This window comes from Amblyomma americanum, chromosome 1 (assembly GCF_052857255.1).
Source record: "Amblyomma americanum isolate KBUSLIRL-KWMA chromosome 1, ASM5285725v1, whole genome shotgun sequence".
Lineage (NCBI taxonomy): Eukaryota > Metazoa > Arthropoda > Arachnida > Ixodida > Ixodidae > Amblyomma > Amblyomma americanum.
The window spans coordinates 318556791-318569335 of NC_135497.1; the positions used below are offsets into that span (position 1 = coordinate 318556791).

The 12545-nt window shown below is 46.7% G+C and overlaps 1 long non-coding RNA gene across 2 annotated transcripts; it reads left to right on the forward strand.

The window, feature by feature from the left end:
* Positions 1–517: 517 nt before the first annotated feature.
* On the forward strand, positions 518–6767 carry LOC144098879 (uncharacterized). Of its 2 annotated transcripts, XR_013307263.1 has the most exons (4): positions 518–743; positions 821–947; positions 4350–4560; positions 6382–6767. It is a non-coding gene; the product is annotated as an uncharacterized LOC144098879 (long non-coding RNA). The 2 variants fall into 2 exon arrangements; XR_013307261.1 differs by lacking the exon at positions 821–947.
* The last annotated feature ends 5778 nt before the right edge of the window (positions 6768–12545 follow it).

Genomic DNA, 12545 nt, shown 5'->3' on the forward strand with positions numbered 1-12545 from the left:
ACTAGAGTGTCGGCGCCTAGGACGTTCCCCACACGTACGGGAGACGGCAGTTGTCGAGGTATACGGGTGTGCTTTGTCCCGGTATCGGTCCCGGAAGGTCCTGGTGAATGTGCGCTTTTGCTGAGACGTGTACGACTCTTCAGTGGTTGCTCCTGGTATCCCCCTGAGGCAGCGGCCGATACTGATACTTGACCCGTGCTCCTGATCCTCTGGAACCTCTCTAGGGACGCGTGATGTAAGAACTGCGCCGTCAGCTGTCACTGCCCTTGGGAAGAAAATTTAACTACCTAGCCTCGGCGTGAGCACCACTTCTGCTTTGTGGGCTTTTGGTTCTTCCCGGATTCACTTGTGCTACGCGGCCACCGTCCATTGGGAGGTTGTCTGCAAGATTAGGGTGCCTTGTGCTGACCCTTGCCCATTGCGCATATTTGCATTGCCATCCTGACGTTCCTATTCTTAACTCTTCTAGGGTGGAGCAGGAGTGCAGAAAACTCCTCCAGAAGACCACTTCTCGTCTGTCGCCGTTGAGAGTTCCGACCAGCGAGCATGAACGCAGTGCGCGCACGCCAGCGCCTCCAGGAGCTCTTCGACGCTGAGCGGCGCCGACTGCGTAGCCTCAGCCCGAGGCCTATGAGCCCCTTGGGCTCGAGCATCATCAGGACCCACTGCCCACGTGCAAGATGGCTTCGCCCTCCCTGCCCCAGCGCTCCCCCGTGGGTCCCAGAAAGACGTACTATTGGGAGGTCAGTGCAGCCGCGCTATATATGGCTGACTATCCGACATCTCTCAAAATAATGCCTCGCCTTCATTTAAGTTTCAGGGCCCCAAATGGAAGCATTTTGCGGCGTAACGTCGCGCAAATGGATGCTGAAGGGTTCTAACATCGACGTCGTGGAGGGCACGGTTTTGAGAGGGAAGATGTTGCTCGGCGTTTAAGTTAGCGAAATGTGAGTCCGCCTATTTCCCCTCTCCGCATTTGCGAACCAGCCGCAGCAGCTTTTAACGCAGAGGTGTAAAAGCTATATTATGAAGGTTGAAAACAAGGCTTGGAAGCTGAAGCGAACCGAAGATTGTGTTTGTCTCCCTTGTTTGAGGGATGCACGATTTCCCTCTAGCAAGGTATACGGCTTTCAGAAACGAGTTTCCCGGCTTCGTTCTGCTTCATTTCGGCGTGCACAATTTGGTCGTGTTTCGAAAGCCTGTGGTATCGACGGAGGAGGTTGAGGCACGCGAGCTTTCATTTTTTGTAGAAACTAAAAGGGCCTGCGCGCAGGTCCCACATGACCGAAGTGTGCGCGCGTGCATCGCCCACGCATCTCCGTGCCAACCATTTGTAAACATGGCCTCGCCGCGGGCTCTGTTCGTGGGACGCTTCTACATAGGCTCGCGCCAATCTTGGTGCGGTCCGTAATGAATGGACCTGCGCAGATATCACAGATGAGGACTTTCGCGTGTGCGTGTGAGCATGCATTTGAATCTGTGTGTGCTTTAATAGGGACACTGATATTAGCGACGTTGGCGTCTCTTGACCACGATTTTTCGCCTATTTGTTTGACCCAGCGCGGTTGCGTTCGTGTCGTGAGTTTCTGACGTTGAACGCTTTGCGAAGGAGTCCTCCCCGCAGTGGCATGACGCAATTGTATAGGCGGTAGAGGTTTATCTGAGTAGGTCTCGAGGCGCAACGTCTGGCATACCTGGAGGGGTGATTTCAGGAGCCTAGTATAGCTTGGATTGCTTCAAGTGTGCTGACACGTTAAGTATCACTGCTGCGCGTCGCGCGACGCACGACTGTTGTGCATTCGTGTGACCCTTTATATCCTTTGCACTCCTTCTCAATGGGGGCCGTATCTAATTGTCGGTGCAGAAATATAACCGTGCTTGCATGCGACTGGAGTGCAGCTTTCTTTTTGGCCTTGAGTGGCATCGCGATCGGCACAGATATGTATTTTACGTACCTTGTACGAGGCGTAGGGATCTCCTATGCGGCGGCATTTTTATCTACTTGGGCGTTAGTCAAGGCGCTACCAATACTCTAAGGATGCCTACTTCACTATTGCCTCACTTCGTTTTTTTATAGCGATCGTTCAAGTGGGGCTTTTGGGTGGAGACTGTGCGTTTGCGTTATGAGCAAACAGCGCTAAAGAAGGATAAAAAAGTGACAGGTAAAACTATGAGACAGGCTGTGGTGTCCGTCTTTTCTATGTGCCTGTCACAGATTTGCGCTGTGTTTTTTAGCTGTCATGAATTGCCAACTAGCCCGATCAGCCACACTTGCAAGACCAAAAAAAATACCGGGCACGGCGCCCTGCCATTTTGGTCTTTCTTTCAGTGTTTTGCGGACATTGTACCTACTACTCCCGTACAAGATCACTGCGATGCATTCGATAGAGAGGCGATATCACTGATTGCTTCTGCAGGCTGGCGGCGAGGATAATAATTGTCCTGTCATTGCGTTGCTGTCTGCCTAACCTCTTTGCGTTTTTCCTTGCGTAGGCATAAATGTAACTTCCCTTGAACTCGTTTTAGAGATACCACCTGTGTGTGAGAAAATCCTCGAAACAGTCCCCGAGAAAGGCGACAGCTTTACCACTCCAGTAAGGCACGGCATAGTCGGCTGTGTGCTGCTGTTGCCCGGCACCTGCTTAAATGGGGGCAAGGGGGGGCGACTAAATTATACGAGCATACCATATATTTGAGACTCCTTTCGTCCGTTCAGTTCTTGCGGATTAGTAAAGGGTCCCTTGATCGAAACGGGCCGTAAACTCATTCAGTGCAGCGAGAGTAATGGTTTGGAATTCAGCGGCCTTCGAAGCTTTTCTTTTTGCATGGCCATGTGATGTGCCGTCCGGTCGTTCGCGTGCGTGGTATAATGAAACTCCCTTCAGAATACTTGTTGTCATTACTTCCTTGAATATTTCTCAGGCACACGGTTTACGTGCCAGTGACCCACCTGCTCAGAACAGCATCGACGGTGCACAGCCTTAAGCTCAATCAGAGGCAGAGCCGTCATTTGTAAATGCCTCTTGCCGCGTCGTATAGCGAGCCGCGCGTTCGCTGCTCGGAGGTCGCTGTATGCAGTCTCACGAGGAGATTGTCGTGCAAACTTTCTGCTGCTCGGAAGAGAGAAGGCCAGGACTAGAACATAGATGACCAGCTCGCTTGAACAGAGCGGACGCGACGGAGCGTTTGTGGCCTATGGGATGGGAAGATTTAAAACCGAGGTACTTGCCGGTATGTGTGGGCTTTCGGTATACGGGAGTGGTGAGCCCATCGGGAGTGCGGAGAACAAGAACATAGAGAAAAGCAATACTTCCAGCGGCTTCTTCTTCATCAGTTCACAATGGAAGAAGAAGAAAAAAATAATGGCTACCCCCATCAGATGCTAAACAATCAAGAACGCCGCTGTAAGGAACCTGCTCAGCCCCAGTTTGTTGGGCAACAGAAACGAGTGACTGTCCCGTATTCCCGGGGTACAAGTGAGGCTCTGGCGCGAATATTTGCCAAATACGGCATTCGAATTGCGCACGTACCGTCCAGCAAGCTGAAACAGCAGCTGTGTAACGTGAAGGACCACCTAGAGCGCACATGTTACCCCGGCGTTGTATACAAGATCCCCTGCATGGTTTGCGATGCATCATACATTTGCGAGTCAGGCGATTTTAAAAGAAGAATAAAAGAACACAAGAATGACGTGAAGAAAGGTCGCACTTCCTCCAACGCATTTGCAGAGCATGCCCAAATGATGCAGCACTCCATTGACTGGGAGAACGCCACAATCTTGGACACGAAGAAACCTTTATCTTCACGATTACTTCTCGAATATTTTTACATACAGACGACCAAGAATGATAACAACAGGACGAGAGGATCTCCCCGATATCTACGCCCACTCACTGTGCAGTCAAGTCCGCTTATAAGTAGCGGCCCATTCCGCCCATCCTCATTGTGAACAAGGGACCTGTACGGGTCTCGAAACGTCATGTGTTAAATATTTTTTCTTTGGCGAGTGCATGTTTCTTGTGCTTCCAATACTGGTAGTTATATAACATTTATTTTCAAATTTCGCTGTCTGTCGATCCGCAGGAAGTAATTTCTTGCTATTGTTTTGAACTTTGGATTGTACTGATTGCTCACCTCCTACGGTCTCGTATTGAGACTAGCAGTATATTTATTAAATAAATCAATTATACTGTCTCTTATGGCACTACCCGAAAGCAGGAGCATGTTTCGTTAGGTAGTAGTTTGTGTGGTCACTGTAAAACAAGGCCTTCTATAAAACATTGTTCTCTTCTCTTTGCTGTCTTCTGAATGCTTTTGTTACAAAGGTGTAACATACTTTGTCTTTTCAGCCTTATATTGGTGGTGGTGTGCTGGTTGACAAATCGGTGCTCGAGCTGTTCAATCATTTGAACAGCGGGCCAGAAAAATATGCCTGTGCACTGCTCTGCCATCTGTTTTCGCCTGAGGAGATGCAGGGCAGCTCTCTTTTCGGGCACCAGAACACATGTACACACTTTAAACGCGGGGCTCTGGACCAAGAGAACGTCTAGGCAGTAATTGGTAAGTGTCCTTTTATAGACATATCTTTATGTAGCTAGCCATCTAAAATACTTTCTACAAATCCAAACTACTCATTTAGAATTTAGAACTCCTATTGCTGAGAGTAAAAAAATTCAGCGTCTTAGGTTGAAAGCGCTTGAGATTTTTTTTGCAAATAAGACGGGAATACAAACTAGAGGTGTACGGATAGTACTTCTTTAATTGAACATGAGTAGTGTAACTGGTGTACTGAGTTGAATGCAAAAAGAATATTTGTGCCAATGTTTGCTACTGTTGGAAATAATCGCACAAAACGGAAGAATGGCGTTAAACATTGATGTGATAGTGGCGGCGCTGCTGTACGATGCTAACTAACGGAGTAAAAGCTATAGCTGTTAAATTACGCAACACTGATCGCCACTAAGGGGCCGAAACACGAATTCATTATGTTAACTGTGTGAACATCAAGTTATGCATGTACAGAAATTATTTTCTTATTGGAAACGATAAAGAATCAACTAGAGCCACAGCTAAGGGCATGATAGCGGCGAAAACATATATGAGCCATGGCCTCCATGGCTGCTTAAGTTGCCGAAGCCTTGCTGCGTTTTCGCGTCTTGGAGGCCATGTATGAATATTACAAATGCTGCCGCACGAAGCGATCATGTAGTGACACTGCACACTTCATTGTGCAGGTATTGATCATCGCAGGATGGCATGCAGCACCATTGTGTGCCCTGTTCTTTGAAAGAACAGTCATGGAAGAAATATACCATGCCTAGCCTTATTTGAACATTATGCCAATTGTTCGATAAGTGTTCAAAAGTTCATAACCAATTCGATTCGGTTCGAATAATTTCTAAAACACACTATTTGACTCGCTCGAGATTTTCTCATAGGTCCACGGCAATAGCTCAGTGGTTATGGTGGTCGGCTGCTGATCCGAAAGACGCGGGCTCGATCCTGGCTGTGGCGGTCTAATTTTGATGGAGCTCAAATTCTTGACGACCGTGTACTGTGCGATGTCAGTGCATTTTAAAGAACCCCATGTGGTCGAAATTTCGGATACCTCCAATGCGTCCTCTCTCATAGCCTTACTCCCTTTGGGACATTAAACCCCATAAACCAATTTTCTAATATTCGTGCACACCTAACACAAACCTTATACCAAGACCTCACCAAATGGTATGGGGCCACCGCGGTGGCTGAGTGGTTACGGCGCTCGGCTGCTGGCCCGAAAGACGCTGGTTCGATCGTGGCCGCAGCGGTCGAATTTCGATGCAGACGAAATTCTACAGGCCCGTGCACATAAACTGTGCGATGTCAATGCACATTAAACAACTTCAGGTGGTCGAAATTTCCGGATTCCTTCACTGCGGCGTCTCTCATAGCCTCTCTCGCCTTGGGACGTTAAACTCCCGCAAACCAAATGGTATGTAAAAAGAGAAAAGAATACGAAAGAATGAGAAATGTTATGCATGCTGAAACAAAGCAGCTGCTGAATGCCTTGAAATTGCAGATTGCATGTACGCATACAAAAATACTGCTCCCACTATTGTGACACATATCAATTAAGACTGCCTGAGGTAACTTATTTTTATCTGCACTTATTAGCAATAGCTTCACATCGCACAGTTGAGAGGGATATGACTGGATTCATTAGATCTTTGCATATAGTTTTATGGAGCAAACTAGAGTTACTGTACTTAAGATAAGGAAAGGACGAGTCGTTTGGCAAAGGCATATATGAATGTTGCAGAAATGTGAGAGTGATACCACACGTCAAGTGCTTTCGCACATTTGTTTACATGTTCAACATTAATTTGCTATATTTGTTTTCAGGCTTTACATGCAGGAAGTTTCTGGATTCTAGTGCAGGCCCCATCAAGATTAGCCTGGCGAGCTACCTGGCTCACCCTCAACAATGGGCCAGCCCCAGCAACGCCAGAGCGGGCCATGTGAAAAATAGCCTCCTACCCTACCTGTCACGCCTTATTACATGGAACCCCGTTCATACATTTTTCACCGGACCGGGAAAAAAAAACGTAACAGCCGGGAAAATGCAGCAGTGAGTAACGTAACAACGGGGTTCTACTGTAATGGGCCGGCAGCAACACTCACCTGCTGCAACATATAGCTGTTAATTAGTTTATTTTTTTAATTTTCACTTTTGTCGGCTCTAGTCAAGCACCTGTGATGTTTTGCGAATTAAACAAATTTTAACATTTTTTTCCTGTGCGTCTTGAAGTACATGCAGGTACATGTGCCACAAACTGCATTTGCATATATGCCCTTCCAGCAGGATTGATTGCCTCTATGTGTGTGTGTAAACAAAATAACTACAACTTCTCAACTCAACAATGGTTGAACAGGGGACAACAAGATTATCTTTCTGCTTGCCTCATCAAAAGTACAACTTCTCAACTCAACAGATTTCAACAGGTCGTCAACAAAAAAGTGCGCCACGATGTAAGAATTCGGCAACAATAAGGTGTATGGCCATTTTGGTGCCATGTTATTCACTGTGTTGACGGAAGTCCACGAAACGATCACTAAAACAACACACCAATTTTTGTAAGGGCTCGTTGGCTTTTTTTTCCTAGAACACAGGACAACGTAAAGCATGTACAGCAATCCGCCTCTGCTGCATCCATGAACCCGTCTCCACTGATTCACATTCCAGCTCTCTGCCTTCTTTGAGTCCTTCGTTCATCTCTTCCCTTACAGCAGAGGTGAGGCATGCAACGACACTGAGACATGTACTGCTCCTTTTAGCCAATTACATTCCGCATCTTCGCTGGCGGCTCTTTTATAAATGCGGTGGCTGCTACAACTCAGGCGTGCAGGATGTCGCCACTTCCATTAATTGAAACAAATTTGAAATTTGCTTTTAGGAAAGCAAATGGCACAGTAAGTCTCTCACTTATTGGTCGACATCTGAACTTCGCCGTGAGGGAAGTCGGGAAGGTGGGAGTGAAAGAAGAAAGGTTCCACAGTGGGGGGCTCCGGATTTTTTTCGGCCACTTGGGGCACTGTGATGCGCACTCTAACGTGCCTGTTTTGCTTTCACCGAAACGCGGCCGCCTTTGCTGCAGCATGTTTTCACGACAACCTTGTCAAACCTTTTTTGCTTATTTGACGAAGTCCGCGAGGGAAAGGCTATACGCACAGCATAGTCACGTGATCACTTTTCGGGGTTTTTCAGTGCATCTTTTTTTACACCGTGCCCCACCCAACCCACAACAAGTGGCGTTTTACCGCATGAGCCGGATTCAGCGTTACTTGACAGCGGAACTAATCAATAGCCCGTCAGCGCGACGGTTTGGTCCAAGACCCTTTTCCAAAAGCCGAGCACCATGCCGGGGGAAATCTTGTACCCACTGGAAATCCAATAGGTAGCCGGCGGCACAGGGGATCGAACCCACACCTGAATGCGAGGCGGATGCTTTGCCACAAGAAATCGCTTCGGTTAGCGCGAGATACGGGACCGGCTGTCGAAGGGCTCCGATCAACAGCTCACGGAGTAGAATTTGTAAAAGCCATGAAGTACTCCGATCGCTCCTCACTGCATGAGCATCCATGACGGGTTGCGGCATTTAGTTTAGGCTCCGAGAGTTCAACAGGCCCGTAATTCTATCAGCATTCATGCTGTCATTTTGTGTTGAATATCGTCTTTATTTGCGTTGCGTCTCAAAATGAATCTCCTATAGACTCTTTGTTTTCGAAGACTGCGCTTGATTTGAGCCGTTCTTCCCTTTTCACTGCAACTGAGCGGAATGCGGAGGTATGGTCGTACAATGTTCGAACAGTGAGCACATGTCCACATTGTAACGCAATATCTGGATGTCATCACTGTAACGGCATTGCACCAGCAGTGCCTGCGAGCTTCGCACGCTACCAATGAAGAGGCACACTTTGGATTCCATGACATTGTGAATGTTGACATGTTTAATTATTGATTGGCTGCTAAAAACTTCGCGAAATTAGTGACAATTTTCCATCCGCAAAAGACTGTCTTTGCATGAAGGTACCAGGGTAGGGCCCACAGGATAAGCGCTGGGACAACGGCGCCAGTTCGAACACCGACTGCTGATAGTTAGACACTGACAAAGGGACAATACCTAAAGCACGTGTCCGAAATTATTAAGTACGTGTGGAAAAAAAAACGTCTTCGTTGCGACCAACTTGGCTGTTGCCGTGAATGGGCGGAGAAACCCTTTTGTAAAGTGATCGTAGTTTTTGTTGTTGCCCACATAATATGGCACATGCCCACATAGGGGGATTGGCCAAGAATTGCGGGGGCACAGAGAGGCTTTTTGAAGTAAATAATGCCTGAACGAAATTAAAATGAATGGTAAGGACGGAAGAAGTAAACAAAAAGAAACAACGAAATGAAACGGGAAATACATAACGCACGCAGGCGATCGAGGCTGATGTTTATAGCTGAGTAGTTAAATTATAATGATAATTGTAAGTATAAAAATAATATTGAAGAAATTAAAAAAAATTGACAAGGTAGCCGTCTTGATTCCATTAAAAAAATTTGGACGGCAGCGAAAACATTTGTGGCTGTACCCAAGTATGGTGGCTCCAAACAACAATAAGACTGGGCTGTTCAAACAGAGGCCAAGCTGTTGTAGAGGTTTCTCTAAAAACCATCTTCGCATCATGGTGTACCGGCGGCAATACAACAAAATATGGTCTATGGTTTCGTTCTCACCACAAAATACCCAGACGGGATTAAGCGCCTACTTAGACCTGTGCAAAAAAAATTTAAGGGAGGGATCCGGCAGCGGAACCTTGATAGAGATACCTTAACCTGCCGTGAATGGCATGATTGCCTGCTCCACGAATACCTCAGGTGCTGGTAATCATCAGATCTTAAAAGAGATCCAGTAGTCACTCTTAACAAATTTTGTCACCGGAACCTCGCTGCTGTAATGTACGCTGCAGCCGGAACGATAGGTAGCACGGGGCCATTGAGGGACGCCTTTGCCAGACAGTCCGCAACTTCATTGGCTGTCACGCCGCTATGACCTGGCACCCATATGTGAACACGGCTCAAATGCGGAGGGAGTAAGGACTGGAAGGTGTTTAGAATTGGCGAATCTACAGCCGAAGCAAGGGACGAACACAAAGAAAGAGATTCTGTAATAACAGCCACTGAAGAGAAAGCTGGCTCTAGTTTGCGAAGAACAAGCACCACCGCCAGAAACTCTGCTTGGAAAATTAAGGTGTAGTCGGGAAGCCGCACAGAAAAAGACCGATCTAGAAGCGGGCAATATATTCCCGCCCCTGCCTTTTCACCACATTGGGAGGCGTCAGTAGCTATCGTTAAGCTAACAGGTAGGCTTTGTAAATGGTCTTCTTATAATCCATTTATAATGCGAGGTGGTAAATGTTAAGCGTCTTTCGGGAAAATGTCATCAAAGACAATTTCTACACAGTATCTACTGTTTTTTGTCGGAAGCATGTTAGACAAAAAAAAATTTAAAGGTTCAAGCAAATTTTGTACAATAACTACCTGCGGAGTATGAAATCTTGGCCAGTGGACTCCATAAAAGGAAGTCGGTTGGCAACAAAAAACAGACAAGAAGCGGTGTAAATCTGATTCATATATCCTTAAGTAGGTCTCAACAGTTAGGAATTAAAATCTAGATGATAAAGCAGGAATACGGGCTTCAAAATAAAGCACGTTATTGGCCACACAGTTGGGGAGGCCAAGGCACAACCGAAGCGCTTCCCCTTCCAAAAGAACGAGCGGGCGAATTTTGTAAGCAGTCGTACTATAAAACAGCACAGATCCAAATTCTAAAATTGGTCGGACATACAAAACATATACGAGCAAAAGTGCATCTCTCCACATTCCAGACCAGGAATTACTTAATCTACGCAACATGCCCAGAGCACGAGCCCCTTTCGCTGCGGCATGGTCAATGTGGGAGCGCCATGTGAGGCTGTCGTCATAAATGACGCCAAGATATTTTAATGACTTAATATGAGGAATATTTTGTCGCTGGTAACTGAGAGCAAGATGAACATGATCTTTCATTTGAAAAACAAGTACAGCGCACTTGCTTACATTTAAGGTGAGACTTAAGTCACCTAACCAACTTTCAAGCAAATTCAGGTACGATTGTAGGTGCACATAGAGAGATTGAATGTCAGCTGCAGCAGCGAAAAATGCAATGTCGTCCGCATAGACGAACGTGAAATGTTTTGGTGGCTGGGAATGGAGCTCATTAGAATATTAAAGAAAACAGGCGAGCATATGCCTTTTGCTGTATGTTCTTCAGCAGCAATAACCGCTGAAGCAAGAGTGGAGCGCAAACGGGACTGAAACTGGTCATATTTTATATGTGACCTCAGCTGAGAGCACGCCGGAGTTGACGAGGCAATTAACATTATAAACGATAGGTATGTGATCGGTAGATGTTTTAAAATCCACAGTCGACCAATTGAGCACAGGAACGCTAGGGCTGGTGAAAGTGAAATCTCAGCACAGATCGTATTTTTGCGCGGACAAATGTGGCTGAACCTGAATTCATACAGGAACGGTTGTTATCAGTAACCCAATCCCAAAGGCGCTTACCACAGAAATCTGTCCTAAAGCCCCACGGCACATGATGATAATTAAAGTCACCGGCCAAGAGAATTGACTTCTGACAATTAAGGAGCAGGATATCTAGCAGCCTGGTATCCTGCACACCGCAAGAAAAGAAGCATTTACTAATGAAACCGAATAACACCCTGGAATTTCAAAGTCTAACGCCAATAACTCACAGTCTATAGTAGAGGAATGAAAAGTAACCTTAGCCCTGTGACAAAATTTAGAAGAAACTAGTATGAGTAAGCCTCCTCCTCTTGACTGACGATCTTGTCGAAATGAAGAATAATTTCGCAAATGGAAATGTTTTTCTGATGTGAGCCAAGTTTCTTGTAAAATAATTATGTCTGGATTATGTTGAGATATAAGGTACAGCTAATCTGTTGAAGCTGAAAGAAGAACCGACATTTCCACTGGAGAAAACTTAACACCCCTACGGTTGAGAAATCCGGGTAGCAGCAACTGCCTGCCCTAAAATAGTTTCTTTCGGCTTAGAGCCAATCTGTTGCTTCTTTGATTTCGGCTGAGGGTGTGAAGAAGAAGAGTTAGGCATGGGGCATCCTCTGCGTTGGAGGATTCGCGTATCCGAATCCACCATCTCTTCTTCATGAATAATTTGAGCATTATCTGAATTAATGGACAGATGAAGTGGAGAAACAGCAGTTACTCGTTCTTGGGGCTGAGACTGCTCAGGCAAGGAGTTTTGGGTCATTAACGAAGGCATGGCTGACATGGCAGAAGTCATTCCAATTTGCATGGCCTGGGTAATCTGTGTTGTCAGAGCATTAGATATGCACACTGTGACAGTGGACACTATCCTATCAACCATCTTAGCCATAGAGGCTTCCACAGCAGTCGCTATTGCCTGAGAGATAGACGAATCTAGTGTCTCTCCTGAACGGGCTGACACACCTGCATAGCCGTGAGCTCTCTCTTTAATTTCTGATATTGCCTCGCGCCGCGAACAGGGTTTGCGGTCCGTGATGTCTAGAATTTCCAATTCATGATCCCGAGAAGGACAATCCATAGAATTTGCAGCGTGAGATCCACCACAAAAAGAACACTTCTCGTTTTGATCAGAGCATAAATTTGCTGGATGGTCATTGCCGCATTTGCAACAGCGCAAGGTGGACTTGCACCCACGAGCACTATGGCCATATCGCCAGCAATTGCTGCAGTGCAGTGGCTTAGACGGAAGGGGATCTACACGGAAGATTAGAGGCCATGCTTTTATTTCTGAGGGGCAGGCAGTACCCGCAAATGTGGCGATAACCATTTCCGCTGGCAGCCGCTTATTGTTCACCTCCCGGCTACAGCGATGCACAGCAACAACACGCGCTGCAGAGAGGAGGTCGAGGGTCTCAACTGGAGACAAGCAAGAGTCCACACCGCGAACAGA